This window comes from Typopeltis vanoorti, chromosome 12, assembly GCF_054136105.1.
Source record: "Typopeltis vanoorti isolate ZY-2024b chromosome 12, IOZ_Tvanoo_1.0, whole genome shotgun sequence".
Taxonomy (NCBI): Eukaryota; Metazoa; Arthropoda; class Arachnida; order Uropygi; family Thelyphonidae; genus Typopeltis; species Typopeltis vanoorti.
Genome location: NC_143560.1, coordinates 66,714,785 through 66,728,358, shown reverse-complemented (window position 1 = coordinate 66,728,358; position 13,574 = coordinate 66,714,785). Strand labels below are relative to the sequence as shown.

Genomic DNA, 13,574 nt, shown 5'->3' with positions numbered 1-13,574 from the left:
ATGTTCTCCTTTCAGATGATCTAAGAATTGCATTCTGTGAATGACATTTCTACAGCAGAACGCAACAGATCTGCATTGATTTGCCTCACATGCTGTGTTATTGTTTTTCAAGGTTGCTAAATCAGGGATATGTCATACACCACACATTTCAGATGGCCCACAACCAAAAGTCACAGGGGTTGATATGCCTGACTCAATTACTTGTACACAGCAGCTGATGTCATAAAGCAGACTTCCTTATGGACATGTACACCACTATGCATTATGGGAAGAGTCACGAGCTAGATCAGTTTTAAACCTTAATGAGGTCTCCTCAGTAGGAACTAGACCAGGAAGATACTGAGGTTAAATCAATGCAGATGTCATATTTTCCATACGAGTCGTAAAATTTATTTATTCGTGTGGGGGTTCCCTCAACCGTCCAGATAATTATTGTTAGACAGTGAACATCTGAAAGGAAATGTGCTCATGTGTTATGGCAACTGATGTGAAGTCAACAGCATCCATATAAGTAACTCACTCATGCAAAAACTGTTAGCTTACGTTTCGGATTAAAACAAGAATATAATTTGTCTATTATATGAGGGTGGTTACATAAGTTTCCAGCCTGATTAACTTTTAGAGGCAATAGAAAGAAAACTGTTACTTTTCAACATAATCTCCCTTTATTTCACACTTTTCACATCTTTGAATTAACATTTCTATGTCCTTGAAAAAACAGTCTATACTTTTATCTGCAAAATGACCTAAAATTGCATCTTTCACATCATTGTCATCTGCATCATAATTTTATGGAAACCTTTGGATGCCTTGTTTGAGACATTAGCTTCATGTTGCCTGTGATTCATCTCTGGGGCTTCTTTTTTCTGAAGCACCAACAAACCACAAGGTAACACTACTGCCAGGGAGGGCATGGGAAGATCGTCTCAATCCCCCCTCTTTTCAATTTGAGTTGTCAGGTCCTGGCCCTGACAACACAAATTGAAGCAGGCTTCCAGAAGAAACTTAAATCTGGAGCCACTTTCATTGACCTAACATCTGCTTATGACACTGTCTGGATCAGGGGCCTCCTCCTAAAACTAGGAAATATTATAAAGTGTAAAAAAACTCTACAACTTTTTGAATCTATTCTCTCCAACAGAAAGATCCGGGTTCATATTGGCAGAAAAAAGAGCAGGCCCAGATTCCTTCACAACAGTCTTCCTCAGGGTTCTGTGTTATCCCCTATACTTTTTAACATCTATATGTATGATCTACCTCATACCAGATCAAGCAAGTATATGTACACCGATGACCTAGCGATCTTACATCAATCCACCTCCTTTACCAACCTAGAATCAACCATGAATACAGACCTGAACACCCTGGAAGAGTACTTCAAGCAGTGGTACTTGAAGCCAAATCCAACAAAAACAGTGTCCTCAGTATTTCACCTGTACAATGCAGAGGCGAATCGAAAACTCAACCTTTCCTTCTGTGGAAAAATGGTAGAACATGAGCCTCACCCAAAATACCTTGGAGTGAGCCTGGACAGAAGCCTAACCTATAAAAGGCACATCATCAACCTCTCCAATAAAATTAAAACCAGAAATAACATCATTCCAAGGCTTGCTGGAACAACCTGGGGTTGTAGTGCTTCTAAGGTCATCTGCTAGTGCAGATGACCTTAGAAGTCCTAAGGTCATCTGCACTAGCCCTCACATTCTCTGCAGCATGTGAGGGCTAGTGCAGAATATTGTGCCCCTGTCTGGGAAAGAAGTACACACACACTAACATTATAGACACCCAGCTGAACTCTACCATGTGCACAATTAGTGGGACAGTGAGAAGCACCCCCCTCTCTCCTGGCTGCCTGTTCTATCCAACATTGCTCCACCACACATACAGAGAAGACAAGCCTCAATTAAGGAATTTAATAATGCAATGAGCAACCCACTCCTACCCTAGACTCTCATAAACTCACCTAGTCTTCGCCTCAAATCTAGAAAGCCTCTCTGGTCCATGGACGAACTCTCTTCAGCTGAGCTGCCATCAATATTTGACATATGGAGAGAATACTGGTCCAACAATCTCCCAACAAATGGCTTCCTGGTAGAAGATCCCTGTGCTCCGCAGCCTGGTTTTGATCTTCCTAGGAAGATTTGGTCATCCATAAACAGGATCAGAACTAGTCAGGGCAGATGTGGCTATCTTCTACATAAATGGGGGCTGTCAGATCACCCTTAATTATGATTGTTCTCCCATTGCTCAGACAATTACTCATATTGTGTACGACTGCCCAAGGTGCCAATTTCACGGTGGTGGGCTACAAGACATCCACAAGGTGACGGATGAGGCTTTGAATTGGCTTTCCAGCCTGGACCTTGACCTGTAGTTGATATGATGGTGCCGGTGGTTATGGAGGAAACAGAAGATCACGGTCCCGACTCACCGCGAAGACGTTATTCTCATAGTTACTCTCATAGTCCTCGTCACAGTATCAGCAGAATTCCTCCTCATGTTAGAAGATGATGATAAAGTGTGAAATGGGCCTCCTCTAATGGATCAAGTTTTCTCACACAAGACACAACTGCTCTCTACTTAAACCACGGATACAGCTACTTTTATGTTGTGAAGTGCTGTGAGAACATGCAGCCTTGTCATACTTGGTGCAGCAGGATGATAATTGTCCCTGGCTTAATTATGACAAGTTACTTTTGCTTTATATTTTTTTTTTAAAAAAGGAAAGACTTAGAAAGCAACATGTGCCTTTTATGTAATGAACTTTTATATGTTAAGATTTTCATCATTTGTTTCTGGAAATTGTGATTGTACTTTTCACTTACCAGTTTTCATGTAGCCATAAGCATAAATAAAATAAATAAATTGTCATCTGCAAATTTTCTTCCTCAAAGGTCTTTCACAGTTTCAAGAAGAGGTAGTCACTGGGTGCTGGATATAGACTGTAAGGTGGGCATTCAATCTAGAAGCCAAAGTCCTTCACTCCAGCATTCACAACAATAGCCATATGGACTGGAACATTATAGTAATGCAGACAAACACCATGACTCGGCATTCCTCATATCTTCTCCTTTATGGAATTGTGCAGTTTGTGGAGTACAGCATAATATTCTGCATTCACGGTGGTATTCTTTCCTTGATGTCAACTAAGAGAATTCCCTGGCATTCCCAAAAGATTGTTGCCATGATTTTCTTTTGGTGGAATGACTGACCTTGATTGTGCTTCGCACCACTCCGCGGATTCCTTTTTGGAAAGAGGATCATAATGAAAGACAATTTACCATTTGGTAGGTGTTGTGGTGCGATACCAAATAGTTCATTTTTTCTATGTAAGTTGTCCGATCTAAAACAACAGTGGCATTCCCTTTGTTTGCTTTTGTGATTATAATGTCTTCGTTATTTTTGAGGGCCAGTTTTTCCGTAAAACAACTGAATTAATTAAATCCGTTAACACATAGCCAGAAGAAACAACTAAAAAACTAATACCTCATTATGCCCACACGCCCAGAATCTATGGCCTGCCAAAAATACACAAAACAGACACACCACTACGCCCGATTGTTGAAGGAATCGACAGCCCAAATTACCACTTAGCCAAAAAATTAGTGGTCACACTCAAGGAATTGATAGGTCATTCCCCTTCCTACATAAAAAATACACATTTCATAAACAAAATTAAAAACATTACACTCAACGACCAAGATTTATTAGTCAGCTTTGATATAACTTCCCTTTTCACCAATGTCCTAATCAATGATACTATCTTGCTCCTACAGAAAATATTTCCACACGACATCACAGCCCTCTTTACCCACATACTCCGCTCTGGATATTTCGTGTGGCAAAACAATTTTTACCTTCAAAAAGAGGGTACAGTCATGGGCTCACCACTCCCCCCCCCCCCAAAACAAAATAACTAACTTTTACATGGAAGACTTTGAGCAACAAGCTCTCGAGTCAGCATGCCTAAAGCCCAAAATTTGGCTCAGATACGTCGATGATATTTTCACTATTTGGCCCCACGGCCACGAAGCACTAAATACATTCCTTAGCCATCTGAACAAACAACACAAATGTATCCAATTCACCACTGAAATGGAAAAAAAACAACTCTCTTCCATTCCTAGACACACTCGTCACACGTCTTCCCTCAGGCTGTCTCTCCTTCTCAGTCTACCGCAAACCTACACACACAGGCCAGTATATATACAAAAATTCTTATCACCACCCAACACAAAAACTAGGGGTTATAAGCACCCTTAAACACAGAGCTCAAACAATTTGTTCAAATGAACAAGCTCTAAACCAGGAATACAAAATTATCAGCCATACATTTATGAAAAATGGATACAGTAAAAAACCTATTCACAAGATCCTCCACAGAAATACCACTAAAAACAAAAAAAATGTCAAGAATGCTATTGCCATACCTTATGTCAGAGGCATTTCCGAAAAAATAGACAGAACACTACACAAACACAACATCAAAACCACCTTTAAACCTCCCAACAAAATTACGACACCTACTCAGTTCTCTCAAAAATCCTCTTCCACACCTAGGCCAACCAGGGGTTTACAAAATACAATGCACATGTAATCTACCATACATAAGGGAAACAGGACGAACCATCCCAATTAGGAAGGACGAACACAAACGACACATTAAATACCTCCATTTTGGAAAAACCGGCCTTTCTGACCACGCACTCCAAACATACCACAGAACTGATTGGAAAGGTACTAAGTCCCTACACTGCACCAAAACCTGGTTCGAGAGGAAATTCAAAGAAGCATGTGAAATGCTCAAACATAATCCAAATCTGAACAAAAATAGTCTAACCATTCCAAAGATGTGGAGGACCCATTTACAACCTTTATAGCAACTAGAACAAGCCAAAGAAAAATCTCAGTACAAGACTTGGTGAAGTGTTTTTTTTTTTTCTCCCTTAACATTCAATAGCAACTTGAACTGTACAAATCCAGAAGAATCTTAGTAATCTTAATACAGGAGGACTTTAGCAGAGTTTATTGTAGTTTTTTATTTATTAATTATTTATTTACTTTTAAATATTTTATTTTATTTTATTTTATTTATTATTTTGTTTTATTACCAGGGTAAGAAAAAGATTAATTAACAGCACAGATTTAATTTAGGGTATAGAGCAAGAGCATGTAACTTGGTTTCCTATACATATGTATCCTTCTGATGACCTGAATACAGGGGGTCGAAACATCAAGTGTTATTTTATTAATAAGTAAAATTATCATTTCAACACGTGTGTTTTGTGTCCCTAAATTCGGAAATATGAATGCTGATCACCGTGTAACCTTAAAAGAAAAAGATCTATAAGAACTTCAGTGCCACGTGTGTAGGATAATACTGACAGTATGCATCAGAAAATATGCTCAATGAGTGGGGGGTAAGTAATTATTATGACGGACTGGGAGCAGACTGGAAGAAGGAAAGAAATAGAAGTTCCTCTACATCACATTTTGGAAGTTTATTTTTCACTTGGTTAGACTATAATAAATTTAGTTTAATCCTTTATCCAATTGTAAGCAAACAAAGTTTGCACCTGAAAATATCTTCAGGACTGAGGTAAGGTGGTACACATCATTGGCAAATCGTAGCAAAGGTGGACCAAGCTCTCATCACTCCTTGTCTCAGTATCACCCATGATGCAAAGCACATCTCCTTGCGGACATGTATACTGCTATGCATTAAGGGAAGGGCCACTACCCAGAACGGTTTCGACCTTCATTGAGGTCTCGTCAGCGGGAGGCAGACCCAGAGTGGTGATACTAAGGCAGGAGCTATGGAGAGGTCATATTTATCTCTACATCACGTTTCCTAAGGAATTACCCTAAGAAGTGTGTGATGGAAGGAACCAGGTGGTGTGAGAGTGCCAGCTCGAGAGGATTTGTCTGTAACCAAGATGACCACATTGCTACCAAATGGTGAGTGATTGTGTGGTCTTGACCAGGAACATGGCTAAATGTGTTGAATTTTTAGATTTTTTTTTTTTTTGGGGTGGGGGGGGTATTGGAATGACATAGCTTGTAAGTAAGATAAACTTGGGAGATTGCTTGGAGCAATGCTATAGCATAAAAAACTGCAAGGGTTGGATGTTGATAATCCATGGGAGGTTGTAAAAATGTGTTTAAAAGATGTAACAGTAGGCTGCATACACAGAGTAAGTAGAATAAATCCAGTGGGAGTTAACAGATGAACAGTAGCATTAAGCAGGATGCTGCAAAGGTGACTAGCAGGCATATGAGCAGCACAAAGCGCAGGCTAAAAAGACGACCAATACAGTAAGGAAGGCAAAATCAGAGTATGAATGGAAATTAGCAATGCAGGCCAAAGGTAATCCCAGTAATTTTCATGAATGTCTATGGTGGAAAAATAACTGAAGCAAATGAAATAGTTGAATTACCGAGTGCTCACTTTGCAATAATACAACATCCAGGCAGAGATATTGCAGTGACAAGAGATGCAGAGGGCATGCGGAAATAGAAATAGATGAACTACAGGTGCATAAGATATTACATGAGCTTGATGCAAATACAGCTATCGGATTAGATGGTATACCAGCTCAAGTATTTATGAGCAGATGCTATGGAATTGGCAGCACCTTTGACTTCTTCTCAGCCATTTTCTGCCCACTGCTGGATGAAGACCTCCTCCAGTTCCTTCCACCTTTCTCTGTTCTTGGCAATGGCTGACCAATTTTTCACAACAAAATTTGACAATTCATCACTTCACCTTCTTTTAGGACATCCTTGGCCTCATTCTGCTTCTTTTGGAATCCAGTTCGTTAGTATGGTGGTCCATCGCTCCTTTTCTCTTCTGGATAGGTGTCCAGCCCATTTCCATTTTAGTCACTTGTGGTGAAGAATGATGTCAGTGATATGAGTCTGGCTTCTTAACCAGGTGTTTTGCTTCTTATCTTTTGTGAAATTTGATCTCTAACAATTTTGTTAGAGATCAAATTTCACAACCATATGTCAATGACTGGAAGTATACACTGGTTAAATGTCTTCCTTTTTAAACAAAGTGGGACATCGTTGTTTTGAAAAGTGCTTTTCAATTTTCTGAATATGCTCCAGGCAAGTTGAACTCTTCTATTTATTTCCTTTTGGAGTCCACAGTTTAGATCAATGAGATGACCTAAATATAAATATCAAGAAAATCTTTCCATGAAGTTGTTTTCTATTATTATGTTTTTTGCTGTTACAAAATGATTAAACATGATTTTAGTTTTTTTCTCTGTTTATTTTTAGATTGATTTTTCTGCTTTCATGATATAGGTCTTCTATCATTATATTAAGGTCTTCTGGAGTGTTTGCAAAAATTATATCATCTGCATATCTTAGGTGTGTTAAGTTTCTGTTATTAATTTTTATACCAAGGTTTGTCCAGTTTATATTATTAAATATTTCTTGAAGGACTGCTGTAAAGATTTTGGGTGATAGAGAGTCTCCTTGTTGGACACTTTTTTTTTCAATTGATATTTTACTGCTACTCATGTGAAGATGGATTGTTGCAGTGTTATATATTTCCTGGAGGAGGCCATAAATTTTCCAGGAACTCCCTGATTCTGGAGTGCTTTGACTATACTTTTTAAATGTCAACTCTGGATTGGTCCCCCAAGTGGTTAAAAAGAGGAGAAAAGAGTTCCATTGCATAAAGCTCTCTCCAAGACTGAGGTAACAAATTATAAACTGATCGGCATCTCAGGAGTCGTGGGTCAAGGTATTAGAAGTTAGTTAAGAGCAAACTAAGGAATAGATAGACAGTAACAGGATATTATGTGGAGGGCAACATGGTTTTGTGAAGGGTAGGTGTGTGAAGGGAAGGTCATGCCTCAGTAATTTACTTGTCTTTTATAAAAGTGACAGCTGAGATGGATAAAGATAATGGATTTACAGTGATATTGCTGGACTTTGCAAAGATTTGACAGGATTGATACTGCATGAAATTCCAATAAAATGCAGCAAATCTGAATGGATATGATGTTGGTGATGTGGATAAAAAAATGTAATAACCTCTAGCTGATAAGCTCTGGTCACCAGCTACAGCAGTTACTCCTGCATCATGCCACTACAACTAGTAGCATGCTGCAGAGCTCTGTACTCAACTCAGGCCACCACTATTTAATTTGTACATTAACAATATAGGAAATAATAATAGTAATTATTATTATACAAGTATCTCCACAGAGTCAGAAGAGATCACTGAAGATCTATTATTCATACAATATGTCATACTTTTCCTTAGACTCATTCTATGATGAAGCACTCACGATCACCGCTGGTAACCCATTCAGCACCTCCAAACAAAAAAATCTAATCCTAACACCCTTGCTAACCACACTCCTACACAATTTCCATGAGTGACTCCTCATTTACTCCCTTCCTGCCATGCACTGAAAAATGTCTTTAGTGTCAATCCTATAAAACCCCCTTTAATAACTTATGTGCTTCTATCATCTCTCTTCTTTTCTGCTTGTCAGCTAGTTTAACCCCGCAACCAGTCAGGACATCTATAGAAGTCCAGCTAAATCTGTATACGATTCTGTAACATCTATAGAATAACATGGATAAGAAGTGCAATTCGGTCTCACTATTTATCCACCTCGGCAGGTAGAGGTGTTAACTATCTTGCAGGATTTTTACATCACCTTCATTTACAATCGCTCCTCCTAGTTTTGCAATATCAACAAACACTGAATATTTTTTCCCATCAAATCATTTCCTATATCATTGATATAAAAAATAAACTAAGAACCAAGCACTGAGCCATCTGGTATACCACTGGTCACCTGCCTTCTCCTGGACTCAACTCCTCAAACAAGTTTTATATCTCTCCATCAGCTGCCCTCTAATCCAAATCACCAGATTCATATCCATTCTCATTTGCTCCAATTTATGCAGAGTTCTATGTGGAATCCTGTCACAAACAATTTGAGGGAAAATATTCAGTTGTCTGCCAGTGATGCAAAGCTGGGTAGAGCAACAGTCAAAGATGTTAAAATTTTATAGGTTGAATTAAATAGACTGACAGTGAGGTGGGGGGAGAGAGCAAAGAATGTCAATTTAATGTGAAGAGATTACCAGATGTGTACCACATTAGACTGTATACTCCAGGAAATCAATTTTTCAGGGATTTTGAAAGTGTAGATGGATAGGGAGTTGAAGTTTAGAGAGAGAACAATGCAAAATGGCTAAAATAGCTCATCAAATTACTTGGTTACTGACGAACACCCTGATGAGCAGAGATAAGTAGGTTATTATACTAGGAGTTGCCCATGTAATAATAATGATCAAACTGTGAAAAGTATATAAAGACATTCTGCAACATCAAAAAATTAACAAAGGAATCACTGGAAGGAACTCTCTCTAGTTTCTTCCAAATTTTGTGTGCTTCAACAAAATTTCTTAATTTAACATTAATTATGGCACATATGATGGCTGCCAAACATTGTACAAGGAATTTTCAGAGAAGCTAACAAGAAAGAGTGAGGTAATGATGAAACTAAGACAAAAATAAGAATTTATTTAACAGCACAAATTTTACATTTCCACTGCACAATCTTTTTTAACCTCCACTGAATATTGTGTCCAGCAGGATATTAGCATAATGGCTGAACCAGTCAAATTTTGAGTCTTCCTGAGCCATGTTCTCTGTTGAGCCCAACAGCAACTATATGAACACAATATACACTGCTAATACATTTAATGTATTAGCAGTGGGGAGTATAAGTATTTTTATGCACTTCATCACTAGAGAAAGAGAATCAACGATATCTGCCCTTCTTAGACATGAGTCAGCTTACTAATGGTTCACATTTTCTGTTTGTAGAAATACAACATGTGATGATACCTATATAAATAATCACTATTGCCCACCCAAACAATACAGCATCCTTAAAACACTGACACATAGGATCAACTTGTTCTAAAACAGATAATATGGCTTACCCTCCATTCCCACGACATACAAGATCATAGAATTATTTACAGGGTTCCACCTTTAGGTACATCCAGGAGTATATAAACTCTCTTTCTGCCTATAACTTAGTCTGCTATGGGTAGACAGGAAGAACTGATAATATCCACATTGAAGAACAAAAATATATGCACTACTGTCACTATCACAAGTCTGGACTGCTAGTCCAAATGATTGACATTCTCATTGCAAAAGATTAAAAATGGAGGAGAAATTACCATTTAGAAGCCATTACAGTTCAAGCCTGAAAGACTATTTTTAGAAGTCTCTGCATTAACAATGAAACATTCTCCTAACCAACTAGTATGACTATTACTCTATCAAAAATGTAGGAAACAGCAGTTATTTTAAGATCCCCTTTAAACCAAAAACTGCGAACTCTTTCAATCCATCTCTCTAAGACTCCAGATTTATTTATTTTGTCTATTACAATTTTATATCATTTCCCTAATTACTTAACAAACTTGTGTTCTGTGACAAGTATTTTTGTACTTCAAGTATGCTGGTTTGAAATCCAGAAACATATCAACAGCTTAATTATATTTGTCTCTGTGGCATTGAGTCATTAAGAAATCTACATGATCTGCTGGCATTTCTATACTTTTTTTTAAAAAAGCAAAAAATGATAGGGGAAAAAAAAGGAAAATATTAACAACAAAAAAATTTTACTGATTCTTGAATGATGAGCTCCATACAGGAAAACTGGAAACCTCATAACTTGTTTCAAAAAAATAAAAATACACACACACACAAGTATGCATACACACAAATTGGACCAATGTGGGGAAAACAGCAACAAAGAAACATTGAAAACTCATAAGTAAAGAGACCTAGTTCATAACTGGATGTATGGAATAAAATTTCTAAAATAAAATTATAGAAATTTCTTAGCTTAATAGGTTACATGGGAGATTCCATAACGCATATTATTTGCCATCCGACTACATCATCCATTTTTCTCACAGCTTAGTTTCATAGAATTCTAGAGCAAATCACTGCTTCAGAATCTTTGTTTATATATCATCAAATTACTGACATGTCCTCAGGGATGTACAGCTGCTTCAAATACTACTGTATTTGTTTATAGATTAATAAAAGGGGGGTGGAAATTTCTGATAAACACCTAGAACATGATTCTACCTCAATTCTTTCATGGCGATTATCACAACTTTTCAGCACATGCCCTCATATATTTTACTTTTTTTCAGCACACTTCCTTTCAATATATATATATACACACACTGTATATTTATATATATATATATATATATAAACTATTATTGTGACACTTCCAGGGAGTCTAAACACTCATCGTGAGAGGGCACACTATTCTGCTACACACACAGTCTTTTCCACTTAATCCACCAATATTACACAATTACACTACTACCATCAACATATGCCATCTACCACCTGTCATCACCAATAGTATTTTTTGTTTGTAAATTGCATGTTCTGTGGACAGTTCACCTGTTATGCAGGATGAAAACCTGAGTTTTTCATCCTGCATAACAGGTGATCAGCCAGCAGAAAAATCCAGCTACCCCCACATGAGAGCCCACATAAAGATTCTTCTCGAAATGACAAGAATCGAACTCATCTCTTCCAATAGAAGGGCACGATGTCCTGTTTTTTGCAATTTTTTTTTATCTGACCCACACACAAAAAGTGACAAGACCTATAGCAGATCAGTACCATATATGAAGAAAGGAAGATTGTTTACATTTTTTTTTTTTTTCGAACTGAAGGCTGTTCCAAAAGAACAGAAATAGATGGAATGAAAAGAGGAGGAGGCAGTGAAGTTGGTTCAGTGAGTTTTCGGATGAACTATAAAAGGATGTTGGTTAGCAGTGGATCTTGTTCTAATGATTTTGGAGTAAAGTTGCCAATTCAACAAAGCACTGTCCATGAAAGTATCTGTAGAAAAGGCACAAGGCAGAAATTGTACTTCTGTGAGAAAAAGATTGAAAGGATATGTGAAAAAGGGATCATTAATTAACTGAATTGTTCTCTTCTGGATAGAATTGAGCAATCTTAAAGAGGATTTTTGTGTACAACCCCAAATATGGGAGCAACAATTCATGGTTGGGTGGATTTGGGATTTTTCAAGAGTTAGCAGCTTTAAAGTAATGTCTCATGCAAAAAAGGTACACCAAGTTTTTCAATCGGCTGCAGAAGCTATGGTTGAAATATGTTTTTGCCAGGTTGGAAGTATAGGTCAGTCCAAGAAGGGAAATCTGATTGTGTTTGGATATCTGGGTATTAATTAAAGTACGAGAGGGATGAAAGCTCTTTCTTGCAAGAGATCAGACAGGATTGAGTTTTAGTGGCACTGAAGTCTACAAGGATGTTCTTGACCCATTGAGATATAACTAGAAGATAGGAGTTCAGGACACTGGTCATGGTGAATCTTGAGGAATTTTATACTTGAGTACTATGAGACCATTTTTTTAAGAATTTCTCACTTCTTAATGAAGCCAGGAAGGGACACTGCTATATTTGTGTCCATTTGTGGTTCTTAACAAATTTCATATCATTATGACTAATTTTTACCAATAAAGAATTAGTCCAATTTAAACCAAAATTCAAATGATCAACTTTCAGTACAGATCTAAATGCAAATTTCATTTAATTCCATGCAAATAGTGGAGTTATTACAATAGTTTACATTGCCTATATATTACAAGAAGGTAACAAATGTACTGGACAAAGGATGGAGGAGATGTAAGTGATATATAATTTTGTAAAGACCTTCAACAGATTTGCCAAATAACTGGTCATGTGGCAAATCTTGGATGAACTGTTTGCCTTATCATTAGAACGATGAGACAAATGGTCTAATAAGTACTGGATTGGGGGAGGGGGGGGGACATGCATTTGTGTGAAAAGGAAAATGATTAACATAATAAATTTAGTTTAATCCTTTATCCAAGTGTAAGCAAACAAAGTTTGTGCCTGAAGTATCTTCAGGACTAAGGCAACTCGTGGTAAAGGTGTCCACAAGGGGATGTGCTTTATGCACATCCCCTTGTGGACATGTATAATGCTATACATGAAGGAAAGGGCCACTACCCAGACTGGTTTCGACCTTTATTGTGGTCTCGTCAGTGGGAGCCAGACCCAGAGGTGGTGATACTAAGGTGGAAGTAATGGAGAAGTCATATTTACCTATACGAGTTGCCAAAAGGTGTTCTCACCTTATTATTAAATTACTCTGGATTAGAGAAAGATGTTGGAAATTCCTGTGCCACAGGAATCCATTTTAAGGCCACCTTTGTTGAATTTATGTGGTAATCATCATACTTGAAAAGGGTTAAATAGAAAGAGGGGGGGGGGATGTGCAGATGCAGATTTGTTTTCAGATGATGTTATATTAGGAAGAGTTGAGAAGAAAAATTGATGTTTCCTGCAGGAGGACTGAACAGATTGATGGATTGCCAACTGCTAATTCAAAGCTGAAAAATGTAAAGATAGAAATTTGTACTGAATTAATGCTGTAGAGAATTTTCCCAAAGTGGAAAGAAGAACAAATCCATTCCTGGAAGTATGATAGAGCACAGGT

At 37.7% G+C, this 13,574-nt stretch overlaps 1 protein-coding gene across 3 annotated transcripts in view; it reads right to left on the bottom strand.

Moving 5' to 3' along the window:
• LOC150100854 (uncharacterized) overlaps positions 1–13,574 on the bottom strand; it is a 103,670-nt gene that overhangs the window by 32,821 nt on the left and 57,275 nt on the right. The window lies entirely within an intron of this gene.